Genomic DNA, 25,383 nt, shown 5'->3' on the forward strand with positions numbered 1-25,383 from the left:
CGGGGGTTTCGTGGTTGGACACCCTCGAATGAGGGCACCACCGTGAAGCCACCGCCACCGGTGATGAACTCCGGTGAACCGGTGGTGAGCTATGATGTTAAAAACTGAGCTCTAGAACCTTAAGATCGCTTATTTATGTTTGCATGTGGTGTTTTGATTAAAAGGCCGAATGGCCCTTACTATTTTAAAAGGAATCAAGTTGATTGTGTTGAAATGCATGAGTTATTGATTTGATATTGAAATATAGGTGGATTTGTGATTCAAGGATTAAGAATATCAAGTTGCATGATTGTTTTTGAAAAAGGCCGAATGGTTTTAATCTTTAAAAGTTGTTTGATTTGAGTTAACTTGTTTAAAATGATGATGGATTGTTATTAGATTAAAAAGGAATGAAATTATTGTTGCATGCTAAGTTTAGGTTCGAATTTTTGTGTTAAGAAAGGAAATTGATTTTTGTGAGATAATCTTGGTAAACACTAAGTATAAATGGCCTAAAAGTGATTGCATGCTAGTTTTAAAGAGGATCAAGATGTGCATGTCATTGATTTGTCCTTGAGAAGTAAAATTGAGTTTTTCTGAATTAGATTAAGTTAAAAAGGGACTAATTTGATGAATGAATGGATGCATGTTGTGATTTAGGTGAAAATCGATTGTGTTAAGAAACTTAGTTGGCTTACTTGATAAAGATAAAGTGTTTGATATCATGATAAGTTAAAACTGAATTGCATGCGCGCAAGTATGTATGATTTGGCTCGAATTTTTATGATTAAAATGAAGAAGGATGATACTTTAATAGCTTTGAATGAGTTGTGTGTATGTATGTGAGTTAAAGTGAGAATTTGGTTAATTTTGTGTGATAAGGCCGAATAGGCCATAAGGAATGAAAGTCAAATTACTTGGTTTTTATGATTAAAAGGATGATTGAAAGTGTATAAGTAAATATTTAGGAATTTGTTGCTTGATTATAGTATGTGGCTCGAATTAAGGAGCAAAAGAAAAGGGAACTAAGTTAATTGATATAAGTGATGGTTATGAACGTAAATGTTTGGTTGTGAATAGGTCTTGTACTCGTAAAAGAGTCGTGTTAGTTTGATTTGAGAAATAGCCAAGGTCAAGCGAGTACGCTTTGATTGCTAAGTATATAAGGATATAAAAGCTACGAGAAAAGATTATGCTATGTGCTAAGTGCTATGTGCTTATATGTATAAGCTATATTCGTATGCTCGAGTCAAGGATATAGTCGAGTTATCGTATAGTGTGATCGTTCCGGGAACGAGAGTTGGGAATCTAATTAAGATTTTGGTGTTATTGTAGATTCGGATCGTGAGGGCATTCAGGCTAGGAAAGCAAAGGATTTACTAGGTGGCAGTAGTTCAACCCTCAGGAAAGCAAATTCAGGCAAGTAACTCGGATTACTTGTGTAAATGATTATAAAGGAAATGTTGTTCATACCATGTAGAGTATTGGACTGTTTAAGTATGAAACCCTTGTTTTATGAAACCCTGTTATTGATTTAAAGAATCCCTGTTCTTGATAACCTGCTATTGATAAGCCTATTGATTTCACTCATTGATAACCTGACCTTTCTGTTTAAGTTACCTATAATGCCATGAATCATATTGAACCTATTAATTATCTTGGTTAACCCTGTTTAATGATATTATGTTTCTCTTGATCACCCTATTGATCCCTAAATCAATGTTTATCCTTCTAATTTGGTGCCTTGTTATCCTTGACACGGAATTCTTGTGAATTGTTCCTTGCGTATCTTTGATTCACTCCCTGAACTTTGTTTCTTTGGTGCCTTGTTATCCTTGACACAGAATTCTTGAGAATTGTTCCTTGCGTATCTTTGATTCACTCCCTGAACTTTGTTTCTTTAAAATCTGATTTAAGAATGAGTTTTGACTTGAAAGAGTCCGAATGATTTCAAATGCTTGGTAATGATAAAATGAATTTTTGAAAACCTATTTGTTTTTCCAACTCAAGGTTTTCCAAATGAATTCCTGATGGATTGGATTAAGACGTAGGAAGCTAGTGGGACTAGTCCAGTCATGGTAAGAGGCTAGTGGGACTAGTCCAATTTAAGGCTGAAATTATGCCGATTGGTACCTTAAAGACCGGAATGGGGGTCGATATGGGCTGATCACCCATATATAATGATAAGGAAGGATAAAGTGATCCAATCAAGGGTTCTAATTGATTATTTAAAAGGGAACTGAAACTTTTATTCAGAAAATTGATTTTTGGAAATGAAAATGGTTTACATTGCCTTGAAAAGATTTGATTATGTTATTGTGGAGCTTAAAGCTCGAGAACCCTGATTCTTGAAATTTTTGATCATATGATTGATTCTATCTTGAAATACTATTGTTTTCCTCTATCGAAAGATCTATTTTGATCCTATAATGATTTATGATGAATGTCGGCTTTCGTCCTGTTTTGAGCCTTGTTTCTTGAAAGCCTTACTATTCTTCAGATACCTTTCCTTATCCCAAAGAAAAAAAAATGGAAATCTGCCACCTAGATTAATTAAAGTAGAATTCCCTAGTTGGTTCAAAGTATATTGAGATTTGATATTGTAGAACTGCTATATAGTTACTTGCTGAGTTTTATACTCATTTGTTTTGTCTTAATCTAACCATGGCAGTTAAGCAAGAAGATGGCCAGGCTTAGGCGCACTGCTCGTAAGAGCGTACCTGGTGGTCCCTACCGTATTGAGGGCTTCCGGTTGCCAGAGCAGGTAGTGGTTTTTATGAGTGAGCTCGCGCCTAGAAAGAGGTGTATAAAGATACAATGGGTTATCTGTCGGTTCCCAGCCGGAATTGATATTGATTATTTAATAATATTTTGGGTTTGTTAGTTATATCTTGTGTTTGGTAGTTGTAATCTTGTCTCATACTTTATCCTGTTGATCCTGTTAGTAGTAATCGTGGTTTATGCATATTTAATTATTAGATTAGAGGTGTGTGAGTCCTCATTTCCTAACCCCGAGATTGAGGGCGTCACAGATTTTGCAAAGAAAGCTATGCCATTAACTAAACTGACTCAAAAGAATGAAAAGTTCGTATAGGATGAAAAATGTGAGGAAAGTTTTCAGAATTTGAAGAACCGACTGTTGACCGCACCTGTATTAATACTGCCAGACGAGCAAGGAGATTTTGTTATTTACAGCGATGCTTCCTACCAAGGACTTGGATGTGTATTAATGTAGCACGACAACGTAATTGCATATGCTTCAAGATAACTGAAACCTCATGAACAGAAATATCTGACACATGATCTGGAATTAATCGCAATCGTGTTTGCACTGAAGCTCTGGAGACATTATCTTAATGGCGAAAAGTGTGAAATTTACACATATCACAAAAGTCTAAAGTATATCTTTACGCAGAAGGAACCCAATATGAAACAACGACATTGGCTAGAGCTAATCAAGGATTATGACGTGTCAATCAACTATCATCCAGGAAAAGCAAACGTTATGGCAAACGCATTAAGCCGAAAGGAAAGATTGAATATGTTAACTTCTTCAGAAGAATTGGTCAGAGAATTTAAGAAATTAGAAATTGAGGTTCGTATTCCAGAGGAATCCATTAAAATGAATTATACAATGACATTTAAACTCGAACTGTTGGAAAAGATTCGAAGATGTCAAGAGGCAGATTTCCCAACAGCACCAATAAGAAGTAAAATACAAATAAGAGTTATGCCATTCAATCTCAGGTAATGAGTTATGAAAATGACAGCCTAACAAGAGAAGAAATTTCAAGTCATAAAGATGATAAAGGGATTCAATGATTTTCAACGAGGATCTAGATACCTAATGTACCAGGATTAAAGGAATAAATTTTACGAGACTCTCACAATTCAAAATATTCCATTCACCCAGGGTGTACAAAGATGTATCGAGATTTGAAGGAAAACTTTTGGTGGCCAGACATGAAGAAGGAAATAGCAAAATGGGTGAGTAAATGTTATATGTGCCAATGAGTCAAAGCAGAACACCAACATCCGAGCGGATTATTACAACCATTGGATATTCCAGAATGGAAGTGGGAACATCTAGTGATAAATTTCATATTAGGACTCCCGAGAACTAGAGCAAACCTTGATGCAATTTAGGTCATCATAACAGACTAATGAAGTCAGCACATTTTCTTCCAATTAACGAAAGGTTTTTGCTCAACAATTTAGTGCATTTATATCTCAAGGAAATTATGATGCAACATGGAGTTCATGTATTCATTGTATCTGATCGAGATCCACATTTCAATTCAAGATTCTGGAGACATTTTCAGGAATGATTGGGAACCAAATTGAATATGAGTTCCGCTTATCATCCACATACGGATGGACAAAGTGAAGGAACAATCCAAATAAATGAAGATATGCTACGAGTATGTGCATTAGATTTTGAAGGCAGTTGGGATGACCACTTACCGTTGGTGGAATTTTCTTATATTAACAGCTATAATGCAAGCATTGTGATGCTGCCTTATGAAGCTTTATATGGAAGGACATGCAGATCACCTGTGTATTGGGATGAAGTTGGTGAACGCAAAATTATAGGTCCATAATTAATTCAGCAGACCAAAGAAAAAGTAGAGCTCATCTAGAAGCGACTAGAAGCAGCACAAAATCGACAATGCAAGTATGCGATCAAACCAGAAAGGAGATGGAATACTAGGAAGGAGAACCGGTGTTGTTAAAAGTATCTCCATGGAAAGGATTGACCAGATTTGGCAACAAGGGTAAACTGAAGTCACGATACGTTGGTCCATTTGAAATCTTGAAGAAAGTCGGAAAGGTCGCATACGAGTTAGCCTTACTGCCTCATATGCAACATATTCATAATGTGTTCCATGTGTCAATGTATAAGAGATATAATCCTGATTCGAGGCATGTAATAGAATATGAGCCGATGGAGATTCAAGCTGATTTATCATATGTAGAGCAGCCAATAAGAAATCTAGATCGGCAAGAGAGAGTACTGAGAAATAAGTCTGTACCATTAGTAAAAGTTTTATGGAGAAAACCTATGGTTGAAAAGTCAACCTGGGAACTTGAGAGTGAAATGTTAGAAAAGTATCCCTAGTTATTTTTTTAGCGAGATTCTGAGGATATAATTCTATTAAGCGGGAAGGATGTAACGACTGAGAAAGTACGATTATATTATATCATAATAAAGATGAATTATGTGTTTTATTATGTCATTAAGTGTATTTAGTCATAAAACCCTAGCTGTTATATGCTACATATGTTCTGTATCGTCAGGGTATTTTCCCGGATATTTATCGGGTATTTTATTTTGTGTTAAAAGCTTTCATATCAAAAGTTATACGATCCAAACTTTGTTTTAATAGCTGATATTTCAAATAAAATAATTGGCCTTATTTTTCCTAATATGGCTTGTACCATATCATTATTCTAAACATCCAGTTATTTGAGGAATTTTCTTGTTTCGCGAAAAATGACTTTTCTGGACCCCTTTGGGTGTCAAAAGCCCCACAAAAATCATATTTTTATTTTTATAAATCATGGGACTTTCAGTTATTCCATATCTTTGTATTTTTGAATTACTCACAATTTTTGGGAAATTTTGGCATATATATATTGTATATATTTAAAATTAAAATTTTAAAAATTATTACTCAAAAATTATTAATTAAGGGCCAATTAATTTTATTAGATGTATAATTAGGGGAATAATTTTAATTAGGAGTATTATTTTCATTAATATAAATATCCTAATTATTATTAATTATTTATAACTAAATTATTAATAATCAGAAAAAAAATCAGAAATTCTCTGTTTTCCGTGTCGGGTTTTCAGAATCGGGTCGAACAATTAACCAATGATTTTGATCGATTTTCGGCATCAAATCTAGTCGTGTGAGTACTCAAATCTATGTTCTTGATCTGTTCTTTCAATTTCTTGCATTTATTTCATGTTTTAATCTGTTATTTTTTGATTTTAATTTCTAGGGTTTATATTCGAATTAGGGCTTTTTGATTCTTGGGTTATTTGATTGATTTGATGATTGATATAGCTTCTCTGTGATGTGTACAATCTATTTATTTATTCAATTTCATCAAACGATTCATGTATGATCGAATTCGATTATTAGGGTTTATGTGAATTTTTGATTTATACATTTTGGATTGATTGATCTGAGGTTAGTAGGAGGTTAGGGGTTTGATTTTACGTAGAACAAGCTTTGATTTGAGCTATTAAAATCAAGTGTTCATGTACAAACGGGTGAATTCGATGTTTGGCCGGAGTTTAGTCGAGTTTGATCTGAGAAGATGATTCAATGATTTTTACAGTTGTTTTTTGCCTGAATCAGAAAGAAGAAGTGATTTGGAATTGTTTGGGATTAAAAACCATACCAAACGATTGCGTTTTTACCTGAAAATGGCTGGCCGAAATCTTGGCCGTCGCCGGATTCTGGGCAAAACCCGGTCATGTTCTTCATGACCTGGATTTTGACCCGTTTGACCCGTTAGTTTAACCCAGTTTTGATCCATTCTGATTCAATATTATTTTATTACAACTGTTTCTGACAAATTATTTTATTTTTATTTTTATAAATTCTAAAAATCTGTTTTATTTATTTAAATAAATTGATTAATTAATATAATTAATTAATTAATTAATTTTATAGATAAATCTGAAATATTTTCTAAAATTCGAAATGATTTACTTATTTACTTATTTATTTTTTATTTATTAATTATTTAAAAGTGATTAATTATTTTGATAATTAATCAGTTTATTTTCAATGATTCATTAAAAATTCATTTTAATTCTAAAAATTATGGAAAAAATCATTTTTAATTCTGATTTTTCCTAAATATCTATTTAAAAATAGTTAATTGCAATTCTTCACTCAAATTCTCAATTCGATAAACACTGATAATTCTTGTTCACAAACACTGATACACAATTATTGTTCATTTTCTTATAATTTCATTTTGATTCCTGATTTATCTTCATATGTTGAATACTTTATTCATATGACAATAGATTACACACACACACACATATATATATATATGTATCCTGATATACCTTGATGTTGGGATACATCAAAACATATCTATTATTCTGGATGCTCATCTGTGAACTGGATGGTGATAATAAGGACCAGATATAAACTGGATCCTATGGCCTGGGAACTAACCAGACCCCTGTTTTGGGCCGTAGAGCCTGGGTACCCGAATGGATCTATACAGGGAGGTATAGATATGTACTGTATCCTCACTGATCAGCAGGATATGAGTGCGAACTTGGTGTCCAGTCTAGTTTATTGATAATCGCCGATAGTGGCCTTCATTCTCCTTTGCAGAAATACATAAGTTATAGATACAATCAGATTACCGGTTCATTTAAACTTTCTTATAATACTGTTGATATATTGTGGACTTGCTGAGCAATTATGGCTCACCCCTTTTGTTGTTATTCACTTTGTCTTTTTCAGTCAAGAAAGAGAATGAAACCTATTTGAACTCGCGTGGTAAAGAAGCGTATCAAGCAGGGGGGGCCCTCTAGCATCAAAGGTGTTGATCCCGATAAAAGAAGAGAGCTTTGAGCTACCTGAGAAGGTGTAGTGTAGATAGATCTGGTGTGTGTTTGGAATAAAATGAATTTAGTTAAAACTTGTTTAGATAGTGGTTTAAGATAAAGAGAGTTCTATGAGATTTTAAATTTTAGTTTGTAATAAAGATAGTGTGTTGTTCTTTTTTTCATACCTCAACCTTAAAGATCCTGGATAGATGTAAAGGGGTTAGATATATGTTTGCATAATTGTTATACAGGTTTGTATTATATTGGAGATTAGCAAGTAACCCCCAGATCTAGACCCCAGATTTGGAGGGCGTTACATTGTCGATATCTAAGAGATCTCTATAAGAATTTTAACTTGTCGATATCTCTGAGATCTCTAATAAGAAAATTGACTTGTCAATATCTCCATTATCCATGTCTTCATTTGGCTTGTCGATATCTCTGAGACTTCTCTATAAGCTATTTTGGACTTCTCGATAAGTCATTCTGGAGTTCTCGAATGACTTCTCTATATGACTTGTCTGTGACTTGTAGATATCTTGACGTAGAACCTTTTTCCTAAAACATATTTATTCAACCCCAAGCTTCTTCACAATTTCTCTGAGGCATGATCTTCTTGATCTTCTTCCAGAGTTTATTCTTAGCCTTAAGACTATTTACTGGAAAAATGCTCCAGTCTGATCTTTGATATTTTTACAGACTCAAGTAATACAATACAAAATACTGATTTAGATTATCATACAACTAATTCTTAGGGCTCTCAATTTGACTTAGTCTTGTTATGATACATGCATGTCTTGCACAACAATCTCCCCCAATTTGTGAGAAGATTATTTATCATAAATTCATGACTGGTAACAAGACTAACCCCAAGTTACATTGCACAATAAAAGATTACATAAAAATTGATAGAAATACAAATATAACTTTTATACATTGAGTGATTACAGGAATTTGATAAGTACATTCATTACATGAAATCCTTATAGACTGGCTCCTTTCTAATAGGTCCTTAAGGTTTACTAGCACTTGAAGTTCCTCAATGATTTCAGTTCCTCTTAGAGCTTCTACAAGATTGATCCACTCATCTAATGAATAACCATTCAAGTAACCAGCTCTAAATCTTGAGAATCTGCCAACTTTTATATTCAGAAAGTGTCCATCCTTAGAAAGTCTGCTCATACCCTTTTCCCTAAGCTCATTTGATCTTTATTCAAGTCTTGCAAGTTCATCTGCATACTTTCTATCTTTTCTTCCTTTTCAGCCTTTGCTTTTGCATTTCTTTCATCCCTTTCTCTCACCCATACACATAATACAGCCTTTCAAGCCCTTGTAATAGTGTCCTTATCCTTCATGAAGCTGATCACTCTTTTGAATTCTGTGGTTGAAAATGTATCCATTAGGTTACTGCCAAGTAGAGTAAAGGTACCATCCTGGTAATATATTTTGAAATCTGTGTAGGATACAACCCATATTTTGACTATTTCTTCAGCTAATTGTTGAAAGGAGTCATCATCTGTGATGCACCAATTTAGTGGCAGAAAGTCAGTTTGATCGAAACAGTTCCAGATAGCCCTCTCAGTAACTTTCAATTTCTTTGGTTTTCTTCCAAGAGATTTGAAATGAATTTTGGTTGGTGGCTTGATGAGGGTAGGTATGAGATTTTCTTCAAGGTGAATTGGCTAGATGTGATTCGTATTTTGAGTAGAGTGTTTGCAGTTGGCTTGTACAAAAACTTGGGCTTAGAGGTCAAAGATAGATGAATGTTTGATCTTGTAGGTTTGGTGGCTTGAGCATGTTGGATTTGAATTAACTGGATATTTTTCTTTGATCCTGAATTATCCTCCTTCTTATTTCCTCTTCTTTCATCACCCTTCTTCTCATAATTTCCCTTCTTCTTATCATCCCTTTCCATGTCTTATTATTTGCTGTCAGTTGCCTTAAAGGATTGGCTTGGATTTGATCCAGAAGGTTTTCGATCATCTTTCTCCTGCTCACCATCATCCAAATTATCCTTATTGATTTAAGTTTTGGGAAAATTGGCTTCAGGATCTCTCAGACATCTCCCTAGAAACTTGATCATGTCTCCTTCTTCAACAGTCTTGTACTTCTTTGTCTTCAAGTCTGTCTCCAAAGTCATGATCAGTTTCTTATTTTCCATGACACATTGCTTAGGAATTTGGAAATGTTTGCAATGTTTGGTGGTTGGACATATGTATACCACTCCCTTGATTGGCTGTAAATATGCTTCTGGAAAAGCAGCTACTTGAGCCTTCGTTAATTCATTTAGCAAGAGAGTGTCTTCTTGAATCACTCTGTTGACTTTGTTTATCAGAATGTCCAACTCAGATGCCCTTTATTAGATATATTTGTGATGTCATGTCTAATCTGATTTGTTTAGTCTCAGAACTTAGTATCAGAACTTAAGTGGAAATCAGAACTTGTTGAAGACAGGAAGTTATCAGAACTTAAGGTGTCAAAACTTATATCAGGACTTAGGTGCGGATACACTTCATATAAGGAAAGCAGCTGATTTACAGGAGAGGATCTGGATTAAACAAGTAAAGATATGCATGAAGAATTGGACAGCTATAGGACTGCAGTAGATAATCTCTTATTGATGTATTCTAGGAGACAGAATCATTATCATGTCAATTAGGAGATATCTTGTAACTGTGTAGTATATAAACACAAATTAGGGTTTACACTATAAGTGTTATCATTCACGAGAATATTATTCATTGTAACCCTAGCAGCTCTTAGTGATATCATACATCACTGAGAGAGTAGTTAACCTACTTTGTAATACAGTTTATTATGTTGAATAAACTTGATTATTATTACATATCTGTGTTCTAAGTCGATTTGATTATATAAATACTATATTCAATCCCCTTCTATAGTGTTGTGTGACCTAACAATTGGTATGAGAGCCTTTCTATTAACACATATATAGTAAGATCCAAATAATAATCATGTCTGATCAATCAAAAACACAAGACCCTCAAGAACCTGCAAAGGTTCAACCCATTCAAAACACCAATAGATATGAAACCATCAGGGTTCCTATGCTCAGGGTGTCTGAGTACCCTGTATGGAATGTGAAGATGGCCATGTTTTTGGAAGCTACAGATCCAGAATATTTAAACAGAATTTATGATGGTCCACACAAGCCCACAAAGCTTTCTATTACAGTTGGGAATGAGCCACAGAAGATGATTCCCAAAGAAAAGAGAGAATTCACCACTAAAGACATCTCTTCACTAGGCAAGAATGCAAAAGTAAGACACTTGCTTCATAGTACACTTGACAATGTCATGTCAAACAGGGTGATTGGATGCAAGATGTAAAAGAAATCTGGGATGCATTGGAAGTGAGCTGTCAAGGAACCAATGCCATCAAAAAGAACAGGAAGACAATACTCACACAAGAGTACGAGCACTTTGACTCAAAATCTGATGAGTCACTAACTGATATATATGACAGATTCACAAAGCTGTTGAATGATCTATCTCTAGTGGATAAGGAATATGATCCAGAAGATTCAAATCTGAAATTCCTACTAGCTCTTCCTGAAAAGTGGGATTTGAAAGCTACTACAATAAGAGACAACTATAAACTTGCTGATATGTCTCTTGATGAAATCTATGGGATGCTCAAGACTCATGAACTTGAGATGAAGCAAAAAAAGAAGAGGCATGGAGGGAAGTCTAAGACAGTTGCTTTAAAGACTGAAGAAAAGCCAGTTGTCTCTAGGAATGCAAAAGGAAAGGTTCTCATCATACAGTCTGATTCAGAGTCATCAGATTCTGATGATGATGATTCAGAACCTGAAAATTTATCCGAAGTGGATGTTGATGCAGAGATGATGCAACTGTGTGCTCTTATGGTGAAGAGTATCACAAAGATAGCCCAAAAGAAATTCAGAAAGGGTAAGAAGTTTCCCAGGAAAGGTGGAAGTTCTGACAAGAAGGGGTTCAGAAAGACTGAAGATAAAGGAGGAAAGTCTGACAAAGGAGACAACTCAAATGTCAAATGCTACAATTGTGGTAAAAGAGGCCACATCTCTCCTGATTGCAAGAAAGGAAAAGGTGATAAAGGCCAGACACTCATCACAAAGAAGAAAAACTGGGCAGACACTTCAGAATCTGAAGAAGAGGTGAACTATGCCTTAATGGAAAATGCTGATAGCAGTTCTGATGCTGCTGAACTATAGGTACCTCTATCAACTCTTGCTTTTGATACAGAAGATTTTACTGAGTTGAGATTATTTCTGAAAAATATTTATATTAGCTATAGAGATCAGACTTTAGAGAATGAAAGATTAAAATATGAAAATCTAAAGTACAAAAAGAGAAATAGCTATCTTGAAGAAGAGTTAGTCAAGATGAACATTATCCAGACAGAGAGAGATAATGATGTGTATGTTAAGAATGAATTGCTTAAACAAAATGATTGTCTAAAAACTGAATTAGAAAAGGAAAGAGAAATCATCAGGACTTGGACTAACTCAGGCAGAACAACTCAGAATATTCTAAGTAGTGGAAACCGGATTATTTTGAAAATTGCCAACTAAGCTAATTGCTATCAAACATACTAAAAGGCCAAAGGTAAATCCTATTAAATTTGTTGCAAAAACTGTTGTGTCTGATTCCGAAGAGATGAAAGACTCTAAAACAGAAGTCAAAGAAAAGTCAACTTCTGATAAATTAAAACAGGATAAACCAGCTTTGGTAAATATTGACTTAATGACAAAGAAGCAGCTTAAGTATAAGCTGAAAGAGATTAAAAATGTGAACAAGGTAAAGGAAGCTAGGAAAAATAGGAATGGAAAGGAAGGTGTGAATAAAAGTAATAATTATATGCCTATTCCTAATGCTCCTAGAAATAAGTGCTTTAATTGTGGAAACCCTAATCATCTTGCTTCTTTTTACAGGAAAAATAAAAACATTAACTCCTTACATCCTAAGTTAGGAGTTAAGAGTCAGTCTGTTAGGTTTAAACCACAAAATCCTTATTTTCATTGTGGTAATTCATGGTATTCCATTTATACTTGTAAGGAATATCATAGTGTGTACTATGATTATTATAAAATAAAACCTTCTTTAAAGAAAGTTAGCATTTTTCCTTCAAATATAAAGTCTGATATAAAGTCTGATATAAAATCTGATAAAAAGTCTGTTAGCATAAACTCTGAAAATCAATCTGCTGCAAAAGCTAACATACTTAACAAGGCCAAAGGATCCAAGTAAGTCTGGGTCCTTAAAACTAATAAATAGTGGTCTTTGTGATTGCAGGGGCAACAGGAAAAACATCCTGGTTCTGGACAGTGGATGTTCAGGACATATGACTGGAAATAAAGCCTTGCTATCAGACTTTGTGGAGAAAGTTGGCCCAGGAGTTTCTTATGGAGATGGCAACATGGGAAAGACTCTGGGATATGGCAATATCAATATTAGGAATGTCATAATTGAAACAGTAGCTCTTATCTCAGAACTTAAACACAATCTACTAAGTGTGAGTCAAATCTGTGACAGAGGTTATTATGTGGATTTCTTTGAAGAATACTGTGAAGTTGTAAGTAATTCTACAGGAAAAGTGGTTATGAAAGGTTACAGACATGGTAACATATATGAAGTCAGACTTTCAACAAATTCTGATGGTTCTGCAATCTGTCTGTTAAGCAGAGCATCAATTGAAGAAATCTGGAATTGGCACAAGAGACTCTCTCATTTAAATTTCAACAACATAAATGAGCTAGTAAAGAAAGATCTTGTGAGAGGACTGCCAAAATCAATATTTGCTCCTGATGGTCTTTGTGACTCATGTCAAAAGGCAAAACAAAGAAAATCTTCATTCAAGAGCAAAACTGAATCCTCAATTCTTGAGCCTTATCACTTACTGCATGTTGATCTATTTGGTCCAGTCAATGTCATGTCTATTGCAAAGAAGAAATATGCTATGGTTATAGTGGATGAGTTCACAAGATACACTTGGGTGTATTTCTTGCACAAGAAGAATGAAACTGCATCTACTCTAACTGATCATGTCAGACAGCTGGATAAGTTAGTCAAAGATTCTGTTAAAATAATAAGTAGTGATAATGGCACTGAGTTCAAGAATTCAATCATGGAAGAGTTCTGCAAAGAGCATGGAATAAAGCTGGAATTTTTTGCACTTGGAACTCCACAGCAGAATGAAGTTGTAGAAAGAAAGAACATGACTCTTATTGAAGCTGCACGAACTATGCTTGATAAAGCAAAGCTACCAACCTATTTTTGGGCTGAAGCTGTGCAGACTGTTTGTTTTACACAGAATGCTACACTCATAAACAAGCATGGAAAAACACCATATGAGATGGTGAAGAAAAAGAAGCCAAATGTGAAATATTTTCATGTATTTGGATGCAATTGTTTTGTTCTTAAGACTCATCCTAAACAACTGTCAAAATTTGATCTAAAAGCTGATGAAGGAATTTTTGTTGAATATCCACTTTCCACAAAAGCCTTCAGAGTCCACAATTTAAGAACAGGGGTTGTCATGAAATCTATCAATGTATCTTTTGATGATAAAAAGATTACTGGACTTGAAGATTTTAATGATCATGATCAGCTGAGATTTGAAAATGAAGATGTAGATTCTGATTTTGTAAATTTTGATGATCTAAATCCTGATCCTGTAAGTACTGACGGGTTAAATTCTGATGTCATTGAAACTGTGATAACTGCTCCAAAGGAAAATGCACCTGTTCAGGGGGAGCAAGCTGATGATCATACCACATCTGAAGACTTTCAAGAAGCATCAAAACCAGTCACTGGCTCTTCAAGTTCTGATGAGTCAAATTCTGACAATTCTGGAAACTCTAATTTTTCAATTCTTGAAGGATCCAACTCAAATTCTGGAATCTCGGAGAGCATAAATTCAGGGGGAGCATCAGAAAATGCTGATGGAGACAGCATGGATCATGGGAAGGATCCAGTTCTAGAGATCAACTACCATCTGCAAGGAAGTGGACTAAATTATATACACCTGACTTAATTATTGGAGATCCTGAAGCACTTGTCAGAACTAGAATAGCAACAATAAATGAATGTCTCTATCATTCCTTTCTATCTCAGACTGAACCAAAAGAATGTGGAAGAAGCTCTTCAAGATAGTGATTGGGTGTAAGCAATGTAGGAAGAGTTAAATGAATTTGAAAGAAATAAAGTCTAGACCCTAGTACCAAGACCAAAGGATAGATCAATTATTGGTACAAAATGGGTGTTCAGAAATAAAACTGACAGTGATGGTATAATTACAAGAAACAAAGCAAGGCTGGTTGCTAAAGGTTACTCTCAACGAGAGGGTATTGACTATGATGAAACATTTGCTCCAGTTGCTAGATTAGAAGCCATACGAATCTTTTTGGCTTATGCTGCTCACAAGAAGTTTAAAGTCTTTCAAATGGATGTGAAAAGTGATTTTCTCAATGGAGAATTGGAAGAAGAGGTATATGTTGAACAACCTCCAGGATTTGTAGATCCAAAATTTCCAAATCATGTCTACAGGCTTGACAAAGCACTTTATGGCCTTAAGCAAGCTCCTAGAGCATGGTATGAGACTCTGGCTCAATTCCTTCTGGAAAGTGGATTTCATAGAGGCATAATTGACAATATTTTATTCTACCTCAACCATGGAAATGACTTACTTTTGGTACAGATATATGTTGATGATATCATCTTTGGTTCTACAAATGCCAAACTCTGTGAAAAGTTTTCAAAGCTAATACAGTTAAGATATCAAATGAGTATGATGGGAGAACTTAGCTATTTTCTGGGAGTTCAAGTCAAGCAAACTAAAGAAGGTACTTTCATAAATCAATCTAAGTACACCAGAAATTTACTCAAGAAATTTAGAATGCAAGACAGTTCAACTGCATCCACTCCCATGGCCACAGCCACAAAGTTAGATAAAGATACTGGACAATCAGTAGATATTACTAACTACAGATGTATGATTGGCTCACTTCTATATTTGACTACAAGTAGACCTCATATCATGTATGCTACCTGTCTCTGTGCAAGATTTTAGGCAGATCCAAGAGAACCTTGCCTTATAGCTGCAAAAAGAATTTTCAAGTATCTTAAGGGTACTGCTGATTTGGGATTGTGGTATCCCAAAGAATCAGACTTTAAGCTAATAGGTTACTCAGATGCAGATTTTACAGGATGCAAAATTGATAGGAAAAGCACAAGTGGTAGTTGCCAATTTCTTAGAGGAAAATTCGGTTTCTTGGTTTAGCAAGAAACATAAATCATTTTCCACATCAACTGCAGAAGCAGAATATATTGCTGCAGGAATTTGTTGTGCACAGATTCTTTGGATGAAGAATCAGTTACTGGACTATGGGTTAGAATTTTCTAAAATGTCTATTTACTGTGATAATCAAAGTGCTATTTCTATGATAGGAAATCCAGTTCAACACTCAATGACAAAGCACATCAGCATTAGGTACCATTTCATAAGGGAACATGTGATGGAAGGTACAGTGGAATTGCATTTTGTTCCAGCAGATATTTTCATAAAACCACTATGTGAAGCTACTTTTACAAGACTGGTAAATAAACTTGGAATGATTTCAGGTTCTTTCTCAAAATCTATTTAGTTTTTGTTCTCATACATCAGACTTTATGATCAGTGTTTACAGATTTTCTTATCTCAATATAATCTGTGCTTAAATTGTAACATATTAAACACTGCTTATTATCTGATGTGATCTATAAACTCTAAAAGTGTTTTGAATATTCTGTGACTATTCAATCCAATGAGGATTATCTTGTTAGATGCTGACTTAGTAGTTTTTAAAAAACTATGTATCCCATGTTTGAATTAGTTATTTATGTGGAAATCAATAACACAAGCAAATTCTGATTTTGATCTTAGTCAAATTTACTTCCTGTGTCTTATTACTAAGTCACAAACTAGATTATTGCTTCTTATCCGTCAAATTCTGATGTCAGTAAATCTTAAGGATGAACTACATGCTTGATAAGCCTCACTTATCTAAAAAAATATTGAAATCAGGTACTCCTTTGAGATCTAGAGTAATTTATGTGAAAGGGAAGATCCAAGTGCATTGCTGGTATTAAGTTATATGCATTAGAAAATCAAATTAATTTTTCTTGGTGACTTTTCACATTCTCTGATTACTGGAGAAATATTCCGATAACAGCATTAATTCTGATGGAAGTTGTAACTCATTTACACTGAGAAGCCCTTGTCAAAAGAATTTAAAAAGATGCATAAAATAAGCACAAACAGTTGAGGTGGACTCTTGTATAACTTTATTCTACAGTAGACTTCAAAATACAAGACAGATTTTAAGCATTTTTCTTAGTTATGCCTTATTTCTAAGATATACTGAAGTTTATCAGACTTTAATCCTTATCTGATCATTTGCTCATACACACACTATCACTCCATATGAATGATGAAAATTACTGTGGTGATTAAGTTGTTTCTGATAAACAGTTAAGTATTATTTGCATAAATTCTGAGGACAAGTTCTGATTATGTTCTGATGATTAAACTCTGAAGAAACCAGTCAGAATTTATGTGAAGAAACACAGAAACAGTCATTCACTTTTTGAGTACAGAAGTCATGTTCTGATGACCATTAAACTTTGATAATAGTCAAGTTCTGATGCAAATTCTGATGCTTGCATGGCATTATTTATTTACTTGACTTATTTTTGGTATTTACTGTAACGGTTATATTTCTCAGAAAAATAATTAAATGAGATCCAATCTTCAGTGGAACTCCTTCTTTCTCTACTCCTGACAGATGATGCCAAAAAGGGGGAGAAGGTAGTTAAGTTCAAATGCTCACCAAGCCAAACACTGAAGAAAAAGGATGATCATGGAGATGACCAGGGAAACTCTGAAAAGAGTAGAGGTCAAAGTCAAGGGAAGAAGCTGAGCAGAATTTCCACTCAACAGAAAAGTTCTCATCAAAGAATGTCTGGTAGCAAGAACTCTGATAGATCTGCTATACAAGGGAGAAATAAGGAAGGAAAGAAGCCAACAGATCAGGATGTTTCTTTATTGATCACAATTGCTGATACTTCAAATACTGATGATCAAGTTCTGACAGATGAAACTGCAAATCCTGACCAATTCATCAAGACATCAACCTCTGACACTGCTCAAGTTGACATAGACAGCTTAACATTAGAAGACAAGAAGAAGCTGTTATGGAACAAGTCTATTCCAGTTCAGCCTAAGACAAATCAGATGTTGAATCAACTTGCAGCATTTGGGGTAAAAGCCAAGCAAGCTAAAGACATTTCTGGATTAGGTTCTGACAGAGAGAAATTCCAGACTGGGATAGAAGTTGATATTAGAGAACCAATCACATTGACTGACAAGCCATATGAAGAGATCACACAGAAGCACCTTGACAAAGTGTTTTCTGCTCAAGTAGTGACGGATACTCATGATGATTATGAAGAAAAAGAGAAATTGATCTTATTTCTGATTGATGGCAGAACTTATAGATTATCTAACTCTGATGTGCTGAAGAAATCTGTCAAAGAGCTCCATTATATTCATTATCTACTGGAGGTAAATTCTGATGTTACCGGGAAATGGTCAGAATATATTCTGAAGACAATAAGAGATTTACTCAGAATTTCTGGTGCAAGAATGACAGAGTATACTCCAATGATGACTGAGGATGATAGAAGAGAAATTCCTATGAGAGAGAATTCTGCTAAGGTGGAAGTAATTCTGAAAGGAAGATGCTTATGCTATAATGAAGATTCTACACATCCAAGGGTAATTAGACTGGGAGATGGACTTGAAAGAAATCCAATTTCTGCACTCAGAGCTGCCATATATCAGATTAGTGATACTGAAGATGAAGAACTGCAGCAAGTCAAAGCTCAGTTACTTGAAGTTAAAAGAAATGCAGAGACCAAGATGGTATCAGACTTTGTAAGGAATCATTATGGATTCAGGATGATTCAGTGAATTTGGTAAAAGCTGCATGTGCTCTAAGTTGTATTTAGCTGTTTAAAATAATTTCTCATTGCATTTGTATTTAAATGTTTTTGACATCATCAAATCTGTTAACTTGTATATTTTTCATAATTTACAAGTTGGGGGAGATTGTTAGATATATTTGTGATGTCATGTCTAATCTGATTTGTTTAGTCTCAGAACTTAGTATCGGAACTTAACTGGAAATCAGAACTTGCTAAAGACAGGAAGTTATCAGAACTTAAGGCGTCAGAACTTATATCAGGACTTAAGTGCGGGTACACTTCAGATAAGGAAAGCAGCTGATTTACAGGAGAGGATCTGGATTAAACAAGTAAAGATATGCATGAAGAATTGGACAGCTATAGAACTGCAGTAGATAATCTCTGATTGATGTATTCTAGGAGACAGAATCATTATCATATCAATTAGGAGATATCTTGTAACCGTTTAGTATATAAACACAGATTAGGGTTTACACTATAAGTGTTATCATTCACGAGAATATTATTCATTGTAACCCTAGCAGCTCTTAGTGATATCATACATCACTGAGAGAGTAGTTTAACCTACTTTGTAACAAAGTTTATTATATTGAATAAACTTGATTATTGTTACATATCTGTGTTCTAAGTCGATTTGATTATATAAACACTATATTCAACCCCCTTCTATAGTGTTGTGTGACCTAACACCCTTATTGTTATGAGATAGTTGAGGGACACCTGTATACACCTGTCTACCCCAGAGTCATTAATATTGATCACAATTCTTTTCTCCTTAAACTTATCCCCTATCACCAAGATCACCCTTATGAAATTTATTATCCTATCCAAGGCCTTTTTTATGTGTAGAAGTTGTTATTTAGAGAAGCCCTGAGAGCCTTTAGCAGCTCATCAAATTCCCTGCTTAGACTAGGCCCCTCAGTTGATTTTATAAGCCTCTCCATTCCAACATCAACTTTTGTGGATTTGCCTTTTTGAACAGCTTGAGCAGATGCTTGGACAGATGATCTTAGTAGTCTAGCCTCAATTTCCCCCTTAGTCTTATTCGCAGGCAAGATGTAAGGTGTAGGGGTTTCACGCCTAATAGCTTCTGGAAGTACAGGAAAAGGAATGTTGAGTGCTCCCATGATGGCTCCCAATGAGACTGAATTCTGTATTTGTAGATGCTTATGGGAGTCCACCAAGACTTGAATATCAGCCTGTTGACTTTGGACCATAGCTTTGAGTTGTGATACTTAGGTTGTCAATGACTCATTGGCTGACTGCAAGGTGGAGAGTTGAGATTGGAGAGCTTAGAGTTGCAAGTTGGTTGATGTTGATAGTGGTTGTTGAGATGTTGAGGATAGAGAAGTTCCAAATGTATCTTGCACATCTTCCTTGATTTCTTTCATCAAAAGAGCAGATGGCTCATATATAGCCTGATGGAGTTGATCTAGTTTGACCCTAATGTCATTAGTATTGGTGATTTGCTGCTGGATAACTTCATGAAGAGCTATAAATGACTCCCTGAGATTCTTGATGCTCTTGTCTACAGATGATAAATCAAACTTGACTATTTGATTAGTAAATCTAGAGAATTTTTTCTTAATTTCCACCTGAGAAGGAATGATCTCATCTAGCTTGTCTTTAACTAGTTTCCTTGTTCTATCTTGATGATCAGCCAATTACAGTTTGAGAGCTTTACCAAAGAGGTGAAAAGCTTTGAATTGAGCTTTGTAGACCTCAGTGACCGCATCATAGACTTCTTATGAAGTTAAAGATTTGGCATTGCTCCCAAGAATGGTCAAGTACTCCTCCCTGAACCTTGCTAACACAACATCCATCTCTAAGCTAAAATCTTTGGCCATCCAGGCATCACAATTCCCATCTTGTTCAGCTTTATTTACAATTTTGGCCTGCTGTTCTTGAACCTCTGTTTGATAGGAAAATATGATAGCTTGGTAATCTTGGTTAGACATGTTTGAGGTGAGAAGCTGCTGTGAAATTTGAGCAAGGCCAGAAAGTTGATCAACTAGAAGATCATTGATAGTTGTTAGTTGAGCTTCTGCCTCCTGTAGCCATTGTGAGATCAAGTGAGGTTGTGGTTGAGAAGGATTAGAGGTGGATGGTTGGTATGTTGGGTTTGAAATGGAGGGAATAGACTCAATGGAACCACCTGTGACAAATGTCACAATTTGACTCACAGGTTGAACTGTGGTTATGACAGTTTATTGTTCTCCACTTGTGGAGGGAACCTCCATTGGAATTGGAGGGGAGTTGACTAGGTTACTGTCATGTACTCTAGCCTAAAACCCCTGTACTTCTTTCATAGTATTGTCACTTGAATGTGATATATTTACCTCCCCCATAGCAGGATCATTGGCAATTGAACTCCTAGCTTCAATTGTGAGTGCAATTTCAGCTAGGGTTTTGAGGGGAGTTGTTCCTGCAAGAGGAACCTCCAATTGAATTGGTGAGGATTTAGATAGCTCCCCCTCAGGAGTACTACCCTCAACCTTACAACCTGTGAAGGTTGATTTGCATATGAAGGTGTGCTGGAAACTACCACAGGTCTTCAATAAAAACTGATGAAACCCATGTGTTTGTGTTGGTGTCATCAAGGTCTACTCCAGCATGTAACCTCTCATCGACTAAATTTTGGTCCTGGGTGGTGAGCACAGTTTCTTTAACCATGTCACATGATGTTGGCAATACTTGAGAATCAGATTCAAGTGTTTGATTAAATAAAGAAGAAATTTGAGAAATTAGATTTTGAATTTCAGAATTGAGTGTTAGCATCTCCCCCTGAGTAGATGAGGGAGCTTCAAGTGATGTGCTCTCTTTGTGTGTGCCATTCTTATTTTTTTTATACACTTGAATTTGTTCAAGTGTTGGTGTAGACTCTTTATATCGTGCACTAGGGAGAGTGCTCTTTTCAATAGAGACACCCTGTTGAGAGGATACCCCTAGAGTCTGTTTTGATCCCTCTTTTTCAACTACATCCTTTTGGGAGAATGCAGAGGTAGCTTGAGTGGTCAGCTCAGTTTGTTTTGACTTCTTTTGTTTCTTGACCAAGGTTGACTCTGGTTCTGTTCGATCCTCACCACTCTCATTGATTACAGTTAATGGTGCCTGCTTTCTCTACTTTTTACTTACTTCACCCTTTTAAGAGGATGAAGTGGTTGGTTTCCTAGCTTCTAATGGTAAAGAAAAAGGGGTCTCAGTATGGGAAGGTCCCTTTTGGTGTTCCTGTGCTTGTTCTGCCACAGGTACAGGAACCATTACTGCACCAGGTGTAATTGTAGACCTCATGTCAGGCATGGGGTAAGAGTAAGTCCTAAATCTCTCCAACATAAATGGAGTGATTTTGAGACTTAGAGTTACCTTGTTCTTTGTAGTAAGTGAACCAAATAGAATTTTGGACACTTGTTTACAGTTGCCTATTTTTTTCCTATCTATACCATTAAGCAAATGAGTGTCTTAAACTTTATTATTTAGAGTAAATATTATAAACCTGGGAAAAAAAATTCCTTACCTCTTGAAGAAAAGGCATGGTTAGCCTTGTGCTGAGTTCCTGCATGTAACGACTGAGAAATTACGCTTGTATTATAACCTAATAAAGATGAATTATGTGTTTTAATATGTATTAAGTGTATTGAGTTATAAACCCTAGCTGTAATATGCTACGTGTATTCTGTGTGTTAGGACACTTTTCCGGGTAATTATCGGGTGTTTTATTATGAGTCATATGCTTTTATATCAAAAGTTGTACGACCCAAATAGTGTTTTAATAGCTGATAATTCATAAAAACTCATTGGCCTTATTTTCCTAGCATGGCTTATACCATATCGATATTCTGAACATCCAGTCGTTTTATAAATTTTCTCGTTTCGCGAAAAACGACTTTTCTGGGCCCCTTCGGGTGTCAAAAGCCCCACAAAAATCACATTTTTATTTTTATAGGATCATGGAATTATCGAGTATTATATTTCTTTGCATTTTTGTATTATTCACAATTTTTGGGAATTTTTGGCATATATTTTGTATTTATTGGATATTTAAAAATTAAAAATTTTTACCCAAAAAATATTAATTAAGGGCCAATTAATTTTATTTAGGGATATAATTAGGGCCTAAATTTTAATTAGGGGTATTTTTATTGCTACTATAAATAGCTGAATTTTTATTAATTAATTATAAAATAATCATTAAAAATAATTAAATCTAAAAAATCAGTTTGTGGGTGAAGTTCATGTTCTTGATTTTGCTGGGGAATCAAACCGTGATTGTGGGAGATTTACTAAACCTCTGATTTTGCTCGAGTTACCAAATTAATCCTCTCGAGGAGACGGATCTTTTGATATCAACATCACAAATCGATGTTGGATGTTTGTTAAAATTGACTTTTCTTGTTCTTGAATTTGATTTCGGTTTTTGAGTTCAAGTAATCGTTTGGTTTTTTTGATGTTATAAATAGTTATATCTTGATTTTAGGAATCAATTTATGTGTTTATATTGATTTTTTGAGTCCCGGATTATTTTAATTGAGTTTTAGTTTTTGGTTAAATTTTATTTTGATTTTCTGTTATTATCGTTTGTTAAATGATGATATGGTGATATATATAGATTATAGGAGTTTAAGGCTTTAAATAGGTACCTTAAACGTTGATTTTGGGATTGTTTCTATCGAAATCGGAGTTTAACCGGAAAAGCTTAAAGCTTTCGCCAGTTTTAATGGAGTTTGGCCGATGAATGGATTCCAGGTTTAAGCAGACGGGGCTTTGGTTGTTTCTGGACTGCAAGGATTGTTTGGAATTGTTTGGGACAAAAACCAGGAACAGACGAGGCGATTTGGAGGCGAATCAGGACTCGCCGGAATTGAACTCCGGTGGCGGGAACCTCACTGGGTTCTGGGTTATGAAGAACACCGACAGGTCGTTCTTGACAGCCCAGACCCGGCCCGTTTTTCTTTTAGTAAAACCTGGTTTCAATCTAAAAATCCCCGCTTTCGAGTTTCAAAACATGTTTTTGAATATTTTATTTTACTTTTATTTTTATAAATTCAAGAAAATCAGTTTTTATTTATTTAGTAAATCAAGTAATTAATTTGATTAATTATTTGATTTTTTTATAAATAAATTTAAAATGTTTTCTTATTTTAGAAATTTAAAAATTTATTTATTTATTTATTTCTTATTTAATTATTATTTATTTAAATTGATTAATTATTTTATAATTAATCAGTGTTATTCCCAAACAATCTAAACAAGAATTACAGAATTGGGGGTTGAATGGAATTCTGGCTTCTTTTTAAATTTCAAAATAATTCTTCTACAAATAAATAACTGTGTTTGATTTTGCAATGGTGCGGAATGAAAATAATATAGAAATCAAAACACAAAGTATTTAAATTCAAGTATTTAAAACTTTCTAGTGGATTGAACTTTTGCACCAGAGATATATATTAAGTAGAGAACTCTGTGTTACCAAATGTACACAGCTGCTTGCAAGTTGAACAACAAGAACAACAAAGATAATCTTTACAGATCTTGCCTTATCTATTTCCCTGGTTTTTGCTTACTAACTTAGATACAGTTCAACTTGCTACACTTGATTTATATATCACCAAGGTACATGATAAAAAGACAAATAAATAAGACAAAATATTTCTAGTCTAATTTCATGCTGCTTCACTTCTCTTTCCAGCATCTTTGAATATCTTCAGTTTAGCATGAAAATGAAAATGCTTCTTTGCTCTCTAAACCCTGCAAACAGGCTGCCACATTCCATTTACATACAATCAACGCATGTGACTGTCATGTCACCATCAACTGCTCTTATGAATTTGAACATCCGTTGAAGCTTCATTGAATAATCCGTCGAAACTGTGGTTGATCATCCGTTGAGACTTTGGCTGATCATGCGTTGAAACTATATAGATCATCCGTTGAACCTTTATCTGAGCATCCGTTGAAGCTTTATGAATTATCCGTTGAGACTGTTTTCTTGGCAGTTAACTCCATTTCATTTATACAAGATTACAAGGAATCTAATATTTACAATTAACCAACCTATCTTGCATATCAATCTAGTAGTCAACATGACTTAAACATTCTACAACATCTAGTTCACTAAGATATTTAAGTATTAAGAAATGTGCTACTAATCTTATTGTTACATAAGCTACTCTTTCAACGGATGTTAAATTGATCATCCGTTGATAGCTACAGTTTCACTTAAATAAAATCTGTTGGATTTTTAATCGCAGCGGGGCGTGGCAAAACACTTTTACACATATAAAATCCAAATAAAAGCATATAAATCGTGAATAAAAATTCGAGGGATCGAATCTAACCTTTAAAAATAATTCGGAGACAACGATCAGAGATCCTCAGCAGTTGCTCCTCAAGTGTGAAGCACTCCACCGGTATCCACCAAGAAAACGATGTTAAGGAGGAGGAAGAAGGTGGAGAGAATTGGGTTTTCTAAACTTTTTGGGTTTTCGGGTTTGATGTGGGTTCGAATAAAATAGGGTCTATAATAGAGTATTTATAGGCAAAATTTTCAGCTAAAATTTTCCCATAAATATTATTATTATTATCCCATTTATTATTCTTATTAATAATTAAAACACCTTTTAATTATTAATCCTTTTTCTAAACACTTTAGAAATAATTCTCTCTCTTGATTTAATTTCCAAAAATTAAATCCTTTAATTAATAATATTAAGAACTTATCTTAATTAATTTATAATCAATTAAATCTCATTTAATCAATTATTAAATTTGCCAATTAATTATTTATTT

This window comes from Apium graveolens, chromosome 7, assembly GCF_009905375.1.
Source record: "Apium graveolens cultivar Ventura chromosome 7, ASM990537v1, whole genome shotgun sequence".
Classification (NCBI taxonomy): Eukaryota; Viridiplantae; Streptophyta; class Magnoliopsida; order Apiales; family Apiaceae; genus Apium; species Apium graveolens.